This window comes from Cynocephalus volans, chromosome 2 (assembly GCF_027409185.1).
Source record: "Cynocephalus volans isolate mCynVol1 chromosome 2, mCynVol1.pri, whole genome shotgun sequence".
NCBI lineage: Eukaryota > Metazoa > Chordata > Mammalia > Dermoptera > Cynocephalidae > Cynocephalus > Cynocephalus volans.
Window position 1 is genome coordinate 123,111,604 of NC_084461.1, and position 15,976 is coordinate 123,127,579.

Below are 15,976 nucleotides of genomic sequence, written 5' to 3' on the forward strand. Positions count from 1 at the left end.
GGAGAGAGAGGGAGGTGTGGGCTGGGCTAAGGTTAGGTGGCTTTTTGGGGTGCAAGATGGAGTGGAATAATGGGGGAATGCAGGTGAGCCAGGCCCAGGCCTGCCTTCCTAGAGCCCTCTGTCTGGTGGGGTGACCATTTAGTCAGAACTAACTCCACAAGCATGGTGCTCTGGTGCACACCTTAATTGGTCAAGGATGGCAAAGGGGCTCACTTATTGCTATTATTGCTGTTATTATTTCCCGCTCTTTATATGCTGTTCATTCATTGGTCTGATATGTATGCACTGAGCACCTACTCTGTATCAAACTCCACCCTTCTGAGGTTGCAGAAGTGAATCATTCTGCCCTGCTCTGGAGGCAGGCCCAGGATGGAAGCTCTGCCCTCTTTCCCACCCCCTGGGGCCTGATTGGGGCTTTACCTTTTTTTTTCCCCTGGGGCTCTCGCTCTCTTACCCCCACCACCTGGTCCCATCCTAGCCCTGTGTGTGTGGTTGTGTATGTGTGTGTGAAGTGTCCTTGATTAAGAGTATTAATAGTTAAACTCTCACTCATAGCTGGAACTCACCAGACCACAAAAAGCCTCCCCTGTTACTCACGCACTACTGCTCAACAAGAATATCCCACTAAAGTGTTTTTCTGCTTTCTCTTACTTTCCCCTCACCTCCCCCCAACACTGAGCCCACCCTCTCAGGCTGCTGGCAATGAGAAAGGACTGCCCCCTCAAAGATCAAGGAATCTCCAGCCCTTCACCTGCCCCCTAAAGCCAGAGGCAGTGTCAGCTGACAGATGAGGCTGTGTGGGCACTAGTCTGTTGGTCTAGGATGTGGAAATCTGGGTGGTGTGTGTGTGCTTATGACTCAGGACATGTGTGTCTCTAAGTTGTATATCTGTATCTGTGAATCTGTGGATGTGTGTCTGTCTAAGAGTGTGGGAGTCTGAGCATGCGTAGATTTATAAATCAGGGCGTATGTATCTGTGACTCTGGAAGTGTGTATATCTGCATTATATTTGTACATATGTGTTTGTGAATCTGAGATTGTATATCTGAAAATTGGATATGTCCCTGTGAATCTGGGAATGTAAAGATTCTATGACTTGTTTATGCTTGGAATTTTGGAGAGTTTGTTTGTGATTTGTGTGTATATCTGTGTGTTTTGTATATGCTTATAAATCTGGGAGTGTCTGGCTCCCTGAGTGGTGTGTGTGAATCTGACAGTGGGCATGTCTGAGCTGTGTGGGCAGTGGTCTGTGTCTGTCTTTGATGGCTGGTTGCAGCGTGCTCCTTTCTCCTTTTCTATCCCTGTTTGCCAGTTGGTCTTTCTGCATCTCTTCCTTCCTAGTTGTTTGAGGCCCTGAGTGTGCGCGCGCGCGTGTGTGTGTGTGTGTGTGTGTGTGTGTGTGTGTGTGTGTGTGTGTGTAGCATCAAACCTCTCCCACTCGGTCCTCCCCTTGTCCCCAGCAGTAACTGGGCAGCCTCCCTGTCTGCCTGCCTGCTGGGAGTTTTGGAAGCCACGGAGGGGAGACAGGCTGGGGCTGGGGTGACAGCGCGTATCCACGGTGATGGCAGCCTGTGATTACGGGAATAAAAGGATTTTAAGGTCATGGGTGGGTTTTTGTTTTTTTTTTTTTTTTTGTGTTCCCCCCCTCTTTGGAGCTGGTGGCAGCAAAGGGCCAGAGCTGTGTGTCCGCAGACTGGGAAGTCTGCCCTTGTGCAGGTGAACATGGATATATGGAGCTTACCTGGGAGCCTGAACACATGCATGTACATGCATGAGCAGGACCTGTGAGAGTGCCTGCTCATGTGAGAGTCTATATGGCAGTTTCTTGGGGGAGAATTCCCGGGAAAACTTCCTTCTGGGTATCACATGGAGCTGGAACTCTGCAGTCCTCTGTATGCTGAGGAGCTGTCTGGCCCCAACCCTTGCCTACCCATCCTCTCCCCCACCCCCTCCCCACCCCCACCCCATGTTAGGTGTCTCTAGCCAAGCACTGGCTGAGCCCAGTCACCTGGGCCAGGCCTCATCTTGGGGTGTCAGTGCCCCTGGCCCCACTCCAGCCCCTGTAATTGCATTCTGCCTCCTAATCTTCCGCCAGCTCAATTAGATCGCAAATTCTTCTTCATTTCCTGCTTCTGATGCTGGCCTCCCTCTGGGCTCGAAGGGCCTGGGAAGGAGGGAGGGGATCCCACCTGCCTTCCATGGGCATTGGGGGTTGGGGGGGGATTAGTTCCTAGCGCACTGACCCCAGAACACAGGTTAGAACCCTGGGGACCAAAGAGGCAGGACTCCACTGGCCAATTTTGGACCAGCCTCAGTATCCCCATGCTGAGGGGGCTTGTGTTACCTGGAACAGGGGCTCTGGGTAGACCAGGCAGATCACTCTAGCCAGGTCCCTAGGCTGCACCCTAACCCAGGTCCCCCACAGGCTCTACCCACCTTCTGCTCCCGAAGCAGCTGCTGGCCACCCCCCAGCACAGCAGTTGTGACCTTGGTTTTGAACTTTTCATGGTGTCCATTTTAGGAGCCAGTAGGACCACTGAGCTCCCTTCTTACTGGGTCCTCCTGACCTCTCCCTTAACACCACTCTCCCTCAGACAAATGTGTATGAGCAGTGTCTCTGGAGTCCAGCAGACCTGGCTCTAAATCCTGGCCATGTCACTGTCTAGCTGGATGTATGACATTCGGGTGAGTTTTGTTAACTCTAGAAACCTTAGTTTTCTTATCTCTGAAATGGGACAACAAGAATGCCTGCCTTGCAAGACCATTTTCAGATGGACACAGGGCCGATTATATAGTGCCCAGCATCGGTGGCTAACCCACAGTCAGCACAGTAAGAGTTGGCTTTTATGGTGATGAGGACTTCATATCCCCTAGTGTAGAGGAGGAAAAGAACATGTGCTCACACTTAGTATTTCCATCTCTGTTCTGCTAATGACCAGGTGTGTGACCTTGGGCATATCACTTTGCTTCTCTGAGTTACTCTTCCCCATCTGTGAAGTGGGACTGATGATAGGACTGATCTCATAGGGCACTTGGGAGGATTATCTAGGCTAATTCATGCAGATGCTTGGCCCCAGCAGGTTTCCAACATGTTATTTGTTCTCTTCTTTCTTTCCTCACATCAAGCCTGGGGTGGGGTGGGGCTGGTGAAGACATGGGCTCAGGGACAAGGGACCAGCCAAGGTCAAGAGGCTGGTAATAGGGCCAGGGTGGGGTGGGAGGGCTAGGGGATGACCTACTGGTTCAGCTGAGCTGCAAAGCACAATCTTCCCTCCCATGCATCTCTGTGGTAAGTGCTTGGCTGATTTTTTTCTGGGAAGGGGAAGCTGTTGTCTACCCCCTCCTTCCCCAGGAGGTGCCCATGGCAGCGGCTGTGGTGACAGGCCTGCTGGCTTTCTTGCTAGGGTGGCCGGCAGTTCTGGAAGGCCGGCTGTGCCCAGATCAGCCTGAAGGAAGAGGGAACAGCAAAGGTCTGCCTCCTGTCACTAATCCCTGTGGCCCCTCCCACCCTCAGCCTGTCCTTGCTATCGATGGAAAGACAGAAAGGAGTCCTAGCAGGAGGAGAGCTGGGGGGCCTGGCCATGATGGAGGTGAAAGAGAGACAGGCCAGAAGTGGAGGCAGCCCTCCGCCTCAGGGTGTTCCCCATTGCTCCCTGGCTAGTCTCCTGCTTTCTATGACCTCTGTCACTCACTGGCCTAGGCTCTTTAATATTTCATGGCCCTTCAAGCCAGCCCCCTATCCCAGCCCACATGGTCCCCTTTGTCTGCCTGCCACCCTCCCCACCCCCCCATCCCTGTTGCAGAATTACTGACCCTGAGGCTGCCTCTGCCTTTCCCCAACTGTCCCCCACTGTGCCTGCCCCTGACACTTTCCCTGTCCCTCCTGCCCTGCTTCCCCCACACCTCCACTTGTGACACCCTTTATCTCTCATAGGGATTCTCTCCCCTTTTCTGACATCTCTGATCATCTCCCTGCCCTTTTCCTCCATTTTCTTCTTTTGTTGGCCTCCTCCCTCCCAGTGGAACAGAAACCGCGGCAACTGGTCCCTGGTCTGCCTGCCTGTCCGCCCCCTGGGTCCACCCCTTCCTGCCCCTCCCCCGAGCTGTGCTGGCCATGAGAGCTGGTTTTATTTATTTTTCTGTTTGTTTGGGAAGAGGGCAGTGGTGGCTCTGGGTCCTGGCTGCTGCACTCTGCTTAGAGCAGCGGGCAGGCGGGCCGCACTGGCCTCCCAGGAATGTGGCCGGGACGCCCCGCGCTATATTTACTCCCCTCCAGCTGCCGGCCCCAGCAGGGCAGAGCCAGGCCTGCCTGGTGGCCCCAGGGGAGCCCTGTACTCGCCCTCCCGTCTGGCAGACCCCACATGGCCCTTGGGCCCACTGCTCCCTCCCTTGCCCATGACCTCCCCTGACCCCCTTGGACTTGCCCAGCCTGCCAGCAGGAACACTTGTGTGCCATGCAGGTATAGACATAGAGTCAGGGGGCCTGGTTCATGTGAGGCAGCACCTAGCAGCCCCCATACGCCCACCTGGGGCCTAGCCTAGGCCTGTAATCCGGTGGCCAGAACTATGCAAAACATCTTTCCAGGCTTTTTTCTCCACCGGGCCTGGTCCCTGCTCTTGCCACAGCTCTGCTGCCATCACTGGCAGGGGTGGGGTAGGGTGGAGTGGGGGCCTGAGTGGGCTTGAGCAGCTATGTTCCCTGCACCACTGGAGCCCCCCCCTGCCATGATTCCTCACACAGGCACACATAAGTGCACACACCTAAGTGATTGTGCATACATGTGTGCAGAAAGACTCCCTTTCCCACGAACGCGTGCTGGATTGTGTCTTCCTTGGAGGCAGGGCTATGCCTCCTCTCGTTGATTCTCTCATTCATTAGATGTTTATAGGGGTTTTTGAGCCTGCTCCTTGCCAGCCTTGCAATGGGATGTGGCAGTGATTCCTTCCTGTACCTCTAGTGCCTGGCTCCAAGTAAGTGTTTGGAGAGCTTTAGCTGCTGCTGTAATCAGTTGCTACCCCAACTATGATTACTATTATAATATTATATTATAACAACAGCAATGATGATGACTAGCCCATCCTAAGCCCCTACTGGGGCAGGCACTGTGTTAACAGCTTTCTGGCTTCACCTCCTTCAGTCCCCACAGTAGCCCAGTGAGTTGGTTGTTGTTAGCATCCCCATATTCAGATGAGGAAACCGAGGCTTGGACAGTTTGTGACTTGCTGTTGACAAGTGGGATTTGGCCCTGGCAGACCCTTAACAGGCTGTGAACACCATAAAGACAGTCAGGGTTAGTCTGTATGTGGTGTTTTCTACACCTTCCACACTGCCTGGCACACAGAAGAGACTCTCTAAATGCTTACTGAACACAGGCCTTGCTCTGTTTCCTCCTTGAGGCCCCCATAACCTCTGGCAATGGGCCTGACATGTGGCGGGGAGATGGCCTGATAGGCTGGCTAGTTGTGTAGGTAAAAGAATGAATTAGTGAATGACTAGATGAGCGGCTGTGGGAATGAGCACTCTCAAGGGACACTGGGAGGGGGATGTGCTTGTGGACAGACAAGTAGGTAGAGACCCACTGGCCCTGTAGAGGATTCTGGGAAGCGAGGTGGGGGCAGGACTGAGACATGTGGCCAGAGACCAGTAGACTACCGGGCCACGCCAGTGGGGCAGGTCATATCTTCTCCCTGGACCTCAGTTTTTTCATCTATCAAGTGGGCTTGGGAGCCCTTGCTTTAGTTGGCTACCAGCTGGCCTGGGCTGGGTGGGGCTGGCTTGGGAAGTGAGGGGACTGGCAGGAAGAAGGAAGCAGTGGGTGTTGAAGACAGGAAGATGAAGCGTGGAGCTTGGCTTGGAACCTGAGAAGCAGGGAGACCAGGCCTGACCTGACGCTCTCCCTCCCTCTGAGCCACAGGGCGGGGGTGCAGGCCCACAAACCCCCAGCCACCCACTCTGGCTCTGGTGCGGGCTAACTTCCTGACATCTGCAGCTTCAGTGGCTGTGTGTGTCAAGGGGAGGTGGCCTGTCCCCCAGGATTAGACCACCTTCTCCACAGCCCATAGGAGTTCCCTCCTCCCCCCTAGCTTCATGTCAGTTCCTGTTGATTCGGATGAGAGAGACCCAGCCCCTCTCCTGCCTGACCCACCTTCCCCAAGCTAGATGGGACATTGGTTAACTGGGCCTATAGCGGGGGTGGGGGGTCATAGCCCCTTTCTGGGGGTGTCAGATCTTGGTGGCCAGGAATTTTAGTCACAGGAGTCTAGAGTCATATAGAATGTTTGGAACGGAGGGATTCTCGATTCAGGATTCTTGTCATGTTGGGATTCTAGAAACACAAAACAGTGGGTTTTTCTGTTGGAAGGAAGTGTGAATGGCTGTGTTTCAATCTCCTTGTTTGATGCTAGGGGACATTACAGGTCTGGGGGGAGGGGCTTCTCTGAGGTCACAGAGCTTAGTGCCCTCAGGTGACATGAGCTCATACCTGGGACAGAAAGGCCAGTTCTGCCTCTAGTCTGTCCCCTTTGGAGAACTAGCCAGTGTTGGGAGTGGGCTGTAGGCCCAGTCAGGCAGCAAGGGGATGCCGCTGGCCTGTAGGCACAGGAGGGGTCCTCTTGGCGGTGCCCGCCTGCCCGCTGCCCACGCTTCCCGAGGCACCAGCGTGAGGAAGAAATGCAGGCTGTTGCTTCCAGTGACAGCCGGCAGGGCCGGGCGGCTTCCCAGCTCCCCTCTGACTCACGGCCGCCTTCAGGTCCTCCTCCCCTGGGGGCCTCAGCAGCCCCATCTGTGCAATGGGGAGAGTCGAGCTTCACAGAGACAGTATGGCTGGGATTCTTTTCAAGGCCACTGTGAAACTGGGGGAGAGTTGGGAGAGGAGTCCAGAAGAGCCAACTGGGCATTTGGACCCAGAGCACTGAGAGGTTCTGCATGGAGTCAGGCTAATTCCTCCAGAAGCCTGGGAGGGCTGAGTTGGTTCCTGGGGCAGAAAGTGGGGGGAGGAGAATGATAGATAGAGAAGGGACCTGCTGTCAGAGTCTTTCAGGAAGAGCATAGGATGGGAGGCCTAGCTCTCTGGGCTCTCTCCTACCTCAGTATACCCATCTGCAAAATGGAGGATGTTATCACATGAGGTCATTCATTCAGTGTCTGCACTGTGCCTGGATATATGCTGCATGCTGGGATGCTGAGGTGAGTGGCAGATTGTGGGGGGAGAGTCCTCAGCTGCAGACATGGGGTGGGGTTGTGGTTTGGTCAAAGGGTTGACCCTGGGAAAAGGAATGAGGTGGGGGAAGGTAAGGAGCTGGCCAGTGAGGCAGTGTCCAGCGGAAAATCCCAGCTGTTCTCAGGAAGTGTTTCCTCCATTGGTCTCCTGGGAGGCAGACAAGGCAAGCAGGAAGGAGGGCAGTTGGGGGGTGGCCGGCAACCAAGGCCCCCTAGCCGGTCAGAATGGAGACATCCCAGGCCTGGCAGCTGGGCGGATGTGCCCCTCACACCATGAGAGGGCTGGAATGCACACCCCATGCTCTGAGGCTGGGCCTGTGGTGGGGGTCCAGGGCTGCCAGGAGGGGCCGGGCCATCGTCCAGATTTTAAAGCCTTCCCCAGGGGCCTCATGGTGCCCTCCGCCCTGTCCTGAGCTGCTGCCACGGGGGTGGCAGATGCTGTTTCATCGGCCGAGGCAAGTGGGAGGCCTCCGGAAGGTCCTCCTGGGAGGTTCCGGGGGGCAGCGGGGGTGTCAGCAGCTGCCGCCCAGCCAGGGCTGGCCAACTCACAGTGGCCTCCCAGGTCCTGGGGCTGGGGGTGGCGCTTCTGAATTGAGGCTGGTCCCTCCTACCCTCACTTTGCCCCCACTGCACACCGAGCTTCTTGGCTCTGGCCCCCTCTCATCATCCCTGGCTGTGTCTGCAGAGCCCCCCGGGAAGGCAGGGAGGAGGCGCAGCGGGCTCAGAACAGCGGGTGCCCGCGCAGCCAAGTATTTGCACGAGCTGTCAGAGACAGACAGGCATGTGGGGAATTTGGTGCGTGTGGGGCTGGGGGAAGCAGCCGGGTGGGCAGGCAGGCGGGAGGAGAGAAGCTGGGGAAGAAGCTGGAGAAGTTGAACCTGCAGAGACACCATGCCCCCCAGTCCTAGAGGCAGGCTGCATCCAGGCTCCTTCTCCCTACCTGTACAGTGAGGGGAGTGGGCCTGGTCCTGGCTGGTATCTGATGACAGTGCTGACACTAGGGAAGGGGTACCCTGTCAAAGGCCCTGAGCCTGGCAGAGGCTCTCTGATGGAGTGTGGAGCCAGGCAGGAATCCAGGTTTTGCCTGACTGTGGCCTCCAGGAAATAGCAGCTGTCATGCCCGACCCCCCCACCCCCCAAGCCTGGCACAACTTGTTTCCTTGTTTCCTGGTCCTGCCAGGGCAGATTTGAGGAACCTGGTATTGCCCAGCCTGAGCAAGGAACAGGCAAGATGGAGGGGGCCTTGTTTATAAGCCTATAGGCACTTAGGGTGCTATGGGGAGGGGACCTCAGCCCTTATCTCCCTACACAAAGACCTCAACTTAGTCATCTTTGTGGTCTATTCTCCAGTAGTGCCTGTTAGGTAGAGCAGGACCCAAAGGTAGGTAATAGTTGATTTTTCATAGCTGAGAGCCCAGACAGGGAGATACACTAGCCCAAGGTCACGGAGTAGGCTCCCCAGCCTTCCGTCTGCCCTCATGTGGGTGGGGCCGATGGGAAGAGGTGAACATTGGGGGTTTGCTGGGGTGGGGGGGCTATATTTAGTCAGTCCTGCAGACCCAGGGGGCCCTTGGGAGCAGCTGTTGGGGGGGTGCTCAGACAGGCCTGGAGCTGCATTTAGTCGGGACAGAAATATCCTCCCCCCACCTACCCACCCACTGGCTGGGCAGCCAGGCTGCAGGCTTGTCCCCTGAGGGGCAGCTTGCCTGGGCCTGGCGGCCGGCGGGACAGGCAAGATGACCCGATAGGCCTTTCCCAGATCAGGTTTCGATGAAACAGGAACCGGAGCCACGGCCTGGGCCGCGGGGGCCAGGGCAGCTGGAACCTCGGGGGCCAGAGCTGCCTCCCTCGCCTCCCCCCTCACTCTCCTCCCCATGATGCAGCCTCCCTTTCTCAGAGGCCTGGGGAAGCAGCAGGTTATTTATCAAGCCAGCCTCCCTGCCGCGTCTGCCCGCGCCTCCCCCCCACCTCTTGTGTTGGCGGCCGTGAGCCCAGCAGAGCAGGGTGAGCTGGGCGGGCAGGTGTTGGGATTAGCTCAGGAGACGTGAGTCACCCCATCCCCAGCAGCCCCATGAGGCCCTGAGGCCTGGCAGGCAGAGCGCACACTCACGCACCCCACACGCAGCACACCCAGGGGCACACACTTAGGATAGACGCAGTCAGTCACAGCACACATAGTTCATGTCAGCACACCCAACTGACGTGCATGATACAGACTCAGTCACACGCCGCACACACGCAGCTCCCATGGGGGCACTCCCAAAGCACAATCACTGTTACACACAGTCTCAGATTCTGGCGTGCATACGCTGGCACGTAGCTGCACGAAAAGACATGCACAGTCACACATGGGTGTGCCCCCTGGGAGGAGGCCACATTTACCCTTATGGACCCCACACACTGCTCCAACAGGCAGTTGTATGTCTGCTCCATCCTGTCACAGGCTCAGGCAAGCATCCTCAGGCTATAGCTTACACCAAGATGATGCTATACAGCTAGGCCAGGAACATTGACACAGCAGAGCCTGGTGCACACACCTGTGCACGCACACACACTCACCTGATGTGGTTAGGGCTCCGCTCACGCACATGCCCCCTGTTTAGGCTCACACAAAAGAGGCCCAACCTCAGCCATGTCAGCAGAGTTCTGTAAGGTGGGGGTGGGGAGGTGGAGACCCATTTCTCCCATCACCAGGCTGGTTTGGTCCTCTCTGGGGAAGGAGGCCCAAGTATCAGGCATGAAGTGTTAAACCTACCTGCCCTCCAGTACAGAGTGGGTTTGGGGTAGGTGGGAGAGGGCTGCAGAGGAACTGGGAAGAGGAAAGGCTGGAGAAGGAACGCCATGGAAAATCGATTTCCCCAGGGACACTGAGTGGCCAGCTGCTTCTCCCACTCAGGGGCAGAGTCCTTGGGAGATGGGAGTATTAGAGATTGGGGGAGGGACGAGACCCTTGATCAAGTGGGCTTTGCCCTGGGAGTCTGCCTACCCTTCCTGCTCACCCTGGCACCCATTTTTCTCTGTCCCCATGGTTCCCAAGGCCCTCATTATCCAGTGCCCCCACCCCCACTTTGCAGCCAGCACCCTGAGACTTAGAATTTGGCCATAGCCCTGGTTCTTAGTGTATAGCCCTGCAAAGTGGGTAAGGAGCTGGCTTGAGTACAAGGAAGGCCTGAGGGGCAGGGTTGGAGGGATGCCCTCAGGGAGCTGTTAAACCTCTGCTCCCCATTTGGGCTGGAGCCTGGTTTCCTGGACTGGACAGAACAGGGGGCATACCCTTTTTCCCCTACTGAAAAATATGCCATTTTTCAGACGAGAGAATTGAGTCTGATGGGGATAGCTTCATGGTCATGAAGGGCTTTGGACACAGTCACCTAACACCTAGACAGATCATTCTGGGCCCACAGGATAGGGACAGTCCAGCCGGGGTCAAAGGGCTGTAAGGACTCGGGCCAAGGTGGGCTCCCATCTCCTGGCCACACAGGTCTCCTCCATAAAGGCATGGACAGTGGTCAAGGAGAGAGGCCCAGCCATCCTGAGGAGAACAAGCAGCAGTGGCCAGTCAGGAAGACTGGACATCCCCTGAGCCCATGGACTCTGGAGTTAGACAAGCCGGGGCTCCAAACCTGGATTGCTCACTCCCTGTTGTATAGTCACAGGCCAGTTTGCCAACCTCTCTGATCTTACTTTTGTCACCTGTAAAATGGGTATGAGCCTCATTTCTGTCTTGAAGCTGTAGGACCTGAAGTAGATGGTGGGTTGTGGGCTATGCTCTCACCAGTTCTTGCTATCTCCAGGTGAGTCCAGCCCTCTGTGTCCTCCCCTCCCCCCAATCCACCACCAAAACTGGCATTTTTCTTGGAGTGGTGCCCCATAATACGGGCTCCTCAATTAGAATGCCTTGGGGAATGCTGTGATGCGGGAGTGAAGAGGCTGAGCTGGGGCCAAGGGTTGGGGGAGGGATGGGAATGAGCTGGACCCAGGGCAGAGGAACTGTGATGCTTGGGTGGAAATTCTTGGAGGCTTCACAATGTAGGAAGAAACAGAAAGAGCCAACCACAGTTCCAAGGCTTTCTCTGTTCCCTATCGCCAACACTCACATAGCAGAGCCACAAGTTAGATTTGAGCAAGGACTTCCAAGTGGCAAATGGGGCCTTTGCAGGGTGGTGGGGGTTTTGGCACATGCCTGTGTGGCAGAGCTATTAGGACTGGGAGATCTAGGAAGTGCTAACATAGAGCAGGCCAGGCTAGGGGACCATGGAGGTAGGAGGAAAGGCTGGCAGGAAGTATAGGTTGGCTCTTCCTGTGGCCAGAAGAGGAGGTCCAGGCCTGGCCAGCGGGGTGCTACCTTCCTTGTAATCTTCAGACCCCTACCATATATGCTCATCTCCCTGTGGTCCAACAGGCTAGAGGGCGGGGGGATGCTCTGTATTTGGGGCTAGGGAAACTGAAAACAGTGGCAGAACTGGGGCCATGACATAGGTCACCCAACACTCCTGGCCTGAGCGAGCTGTCCTTGACACTCACTCTTATGCTGGCAGATGATGGCAGTCAAAATAACATGGCTATCATTTGTTGAGCACCTACTTCATGCCAACTGTACACCGAGAGCTTCATGTTTGTCTTCTCAAGGACCCTGACGAGTGGGGCCATCACTGGCTGCACAGACCAGGGCAAGAGCTCAGCAAGGTGGAGCAACTTGTCCGAGACTGCAGAGCTGGGAGAGGAACCCTGACTCCAAAGCCCACCCGGACCCAGGTGTGGCCTGACCCTGTGCCTCTGAGGGGAGGGGCTTCCCTCACCCCCCATGCATAGCCCTATGACCGTCCCAGGGCCCTCTGCTATCTCAAGCACTCCCAGGTCTGAACCCAAGGGCCTCTGAATTATTGACGCCTTAGGCCAGGAGAAGGTAAGCCCTGTTGGCCCTGGATTCTGCAGGGGAAGTAATTCATGGCAGGGGATACCCTGGGGAGCAAGCAGATTGATGCCCCTTGAGGTTCTGGGGGGTCTCCTTGTAGACAAGTTCTGGAAAACTCCATTGCTAGGCTTGTGAGATCCACCTATGGGGCCTGGCCAGAGTCACTCATCTCCCCTATCCCCCACCTTCCTGGGGGTTCCTTTCCCCTCTCTGGGGAGCCCTGCAGGGAGTAGTTGAGAAAGTGCCCTTGAGCTGGCACTTTATCTTTGGTACAGAGGGGCAGCCACAATGATCCCCCCACCCCCTGGTCACTGTGCTGCTTAACCAAAAAGAGCGCCACACACCTCATGGGTCAGGGCTCACTAAAGGTCACTGAGTCAGGCTGACTTTGCTGGAGGTTGGTCCTGGTTTCAGATCACTTCCCCTTCCTGGTCTCAGTTTGTTCATCTGTGAAATGACTGAGAGAGTCTGCCCTGCACATTCTTTGAGGTAGGGTAAGTTCATTCCCCAGACAGACAGACAGACACTCACAAGCCCTGCAACTGGTTATCCCATGTCCCCCAGGCTCAGGGCTCCTACAGTCGCCCTCATGTTGGCAGAAGGATCCAGGGAGAGCAGGATACGCTCTAGAGTTGGGCTAGACTGAATTTCAGCCTCACCTCCATTGTCCACAGCTTGGGTGACCTTGACTAGTCACTGCCCACTGAGTTCTAGGCCTCAATGTCCTCATCTGTGAAGTGGGAGAACCACGATGCCTACCTCTTTGGGCTGCTTTGAGGATAAAACAAGATGGTAAGGACAGAGCACTTGATAGATGATGTTGACTTTGGAGCTCCCTCTCCCAGGCTGTCTTCCTGGTCACTGTCCCCCCAGGCTTGGTCTTGAAGATTCTGGGAAGGAGACAGTGCCAGTCTGCTGGCTCAGCTGGCTTGGCCACTGACCTTCAGAGCACCCAGGCTGTCAAGGCCGTCTGACTGCCGGCTGGGCGGGCAGGGGGAGCGCCAGCCAGCTCCTCGCCGATGCTGCCCGCCCCTGCTCCCACTCTCCTCTCCCTCTCTGTGCCTGTGTGTGAGCTAATTAATCTCAGCCCCTTTGGGAAATTAGAACGCTGCAGCCACGGCCTCCACAGCCTCACAGTGCCTGTGCTGCTACTGGGCCATGCCAAGGCCCGCTGTGGTTTGCAGGCCCTGGGGAGGGGAATGGGGGGCAGCTGGATGTGCAGGGTAGGCCATGGGTCTCCTTGAGTCCCCCCTCTTCCTGGCTGGAGGGCTCTGGCCTCTCAGCCCAACCCCCTCGCACCACAGCATCTGTAAGGACACCAGGCAACTGCTCTGCCACGGGGAAACCAAACTCCTGGTGGCCCCTCTGAACTGTCCCAAGGCTGGGTTGGTCACCCCTCGACCTACATACCATCTCATTTTGGGGTCCTCTTGCCTGCCCATCTTGGGCTGATGGAGACAGATGTAATTATGGAATTTTGCTTGGGAAATTAATTTGAAAAAGTTAATTAATTGGCGGTTCCGGAGGTGGCGGGCTCCACGCCCGGCCAGTCTTGCTGACGTCAGTGCTGGCCCACTGGAGACACTCAGCTTCCTGGGCAGGCTGGGGAGACGGACCCCAGTGACCTGGCTGGACAGCCCTGGGACAGGTAGACGGACATTGAGGAGCAAAGGGCAGACCAGTGTCCTTGCCCAGAGTGGGCACCTGGGAAAGGTTTATGGACTACACCTGCTGACGATGAACTGTGCGGCCTAAGAACTTAGCCACTTGTTTGTATGTTCAATAAGCCATTGTCAAGCATCTGCTGCATGTGCTGAACCCAGTGTCTCAAGTGCCCCCAGCCAACACACACCGCTAAATGTTTTATCCAGTTCTTCTAAACCCTTCTTCTCAACAAAAACTTCTAAGCCTATTCCCAAAGGCTTTTCCAAAGGGCTGGAGAGACGTTATTGGAACCATCATGCAGACAAAGCAACTGAGGCTAAGAGGGGGTGTGGCTTGCCCAGGTTGTTCAGTTGTATCCTCAGCAGGGTGGAGTAGGAGATGTATAAAGTTTAATCTTCCCAAGAGATGAACACCCCAGCTGTTAGAATCCCACAGGCAGCCCCCTCCCAAGTGTGGGCAATAGGGGGCCTTAAAGTTGACTGTATTCCCCAAGAAGCGGGCAGAGAACATAGCCAACTCCTTCCACTCTGTCACCCTGGCACTATTTTGCCTCCCCTCGCCACCACCATTTGTGTACCCTGTGTTTGCATGCAGGGGCTTCCCCCTCTACCCCATCCAATCCTCAGGAAGACCCTGCTGGGGTGAGGCTGGAGGCCCCATGCCCCAGGGGTCTCTGGGTACATAAAGACCCCCACTACCTCCTGGGCCCTCTGCAGGACCCCTGACCACAGCCTCAGCCAGACCAAGTCCTAGTTTCTGGAAGAGCGTGGGCTTTGGCGCAGTCTTTTTGTCCAGGTCATGGCTGGGGCAAGAGGTGACCAGGCCTGGAACAGGTCAGAAATATTGACCTGCAGGAGGCCAGTGAGGTGAGGAACATGGGCTCTCCCTAAACTTCTCTGGGCAGGTCCCTAAGCTTCACTGGGCCTCAAAAATTTTCCTCATCCGGGAGAGGAGATGATCATATATGCCACTCAGAGGGCTGTGACCAGTGCAGGGAGGCATACCCACTTGAAGCGTCTGGCCCTGGCACCAGGCTGTTTCACTGCCTATGGAGGCAGGCTGGAGAGAACAAGGAGCCAGCTGAGACTGTGCTGGCTTTGGGACCTGAGGGAGCCAGCGGGTTTTTGGAGGAGAAGCTAGTGCGTGTGGTTGGGACAGAGATGCTGACGGAAACAAGGAGGTGATGTTTGTGAGGCACCCAAGAGCAAACAGCTAGCCTTGGGCCTGCTCAGGGGGAGTCAGTCTGTCCAGCATCCACCCCTGGATTCATTTAGTGCATTCTCTCATCTCCAGGATTTCCAGGGCTCAGGTGGGCGCTGCAGTTAATTTGTAGGCCTCACCTTCCCTAGTTGTTCAGATTAAAAGTGACCGCCATGGGCAGGCTGAGCCGGGCACTTCGCATTCCCATCACTCTGATGTGGTCTGCAGTTCTGAATTTCTTCAAGGCCCACCCCCCAGGCTAGGTTTAAGTGGGCCATACCCACTCCCTGAGCATCCTGTGTGGGCTGAATTTGGGGTCAGAGGAGAGAAGTTTCCTCCACTTCACCTCCTCTGAGAAGGCCTCCTTGATATTGCCACCCAGCATGTTAGACCATTGGCTGAGCACTCAGGGTTCTCTGCACAGACTCTGTTAAACCCTTCTGTGTGTGTCCCTAGACTGGGAGCTCCCTGAGGGTGGAGTTCATGGCATCTCTTCTCTGTATCCTAGTCCCTAGCACAGGGTTAGCACTCAATGCGGGTCATAAGGCTCTTGTGTTCCTATTTTACGAATGAGTCAGTTAAGGCCCCGTAAGAACATTGCTCAGCCACGGTCACACAGCCTGTTGAGGGGTAGAGCTAGCCTGGCTCAGGTGAATGTGGGGCCTTCCTTCAGGCCTAAGGACCTGATGGGCCATTCCCAGACTTCCTTGGGCCTTGCTGCTCCTGACCCACTTGGCAGGCGGTGTTCTTGGTGTTCAGACTTTCACTCTGTACTCCTGAGAGCTTGGGGAGGGAGGGGTTCTGGTATCAAACGCAGGGTCAGAGGGCAGTTCTTAATCTCTCTGAGCCTGTTTCTTCATCTGTAAAACAGGGATCCTAGAACCTCTCCCTGTAGTGTTTGGGGGAGGCGGTGGTTAAGAGAGAACATTCTTAGCTCCCTAAGTGTTCACCATCGTTATTATTACTACTAACAACGT

At 55.8% G+C, this 15,976-nt stretch overlaps 1 protein-coding gene across 3 annotated transcripts in view; it reads left to right on the forward strand.

The window, feature by feature from the left end:
- CXXC5 (CXXC finger protein 5) overlaps positions 1-15,976 on the forward strand; it is a 33,859-nt gene that overhangs the window by 3,401 nt on the left and 14,482 nt on the right. The window lies entirely within an intron of this gene.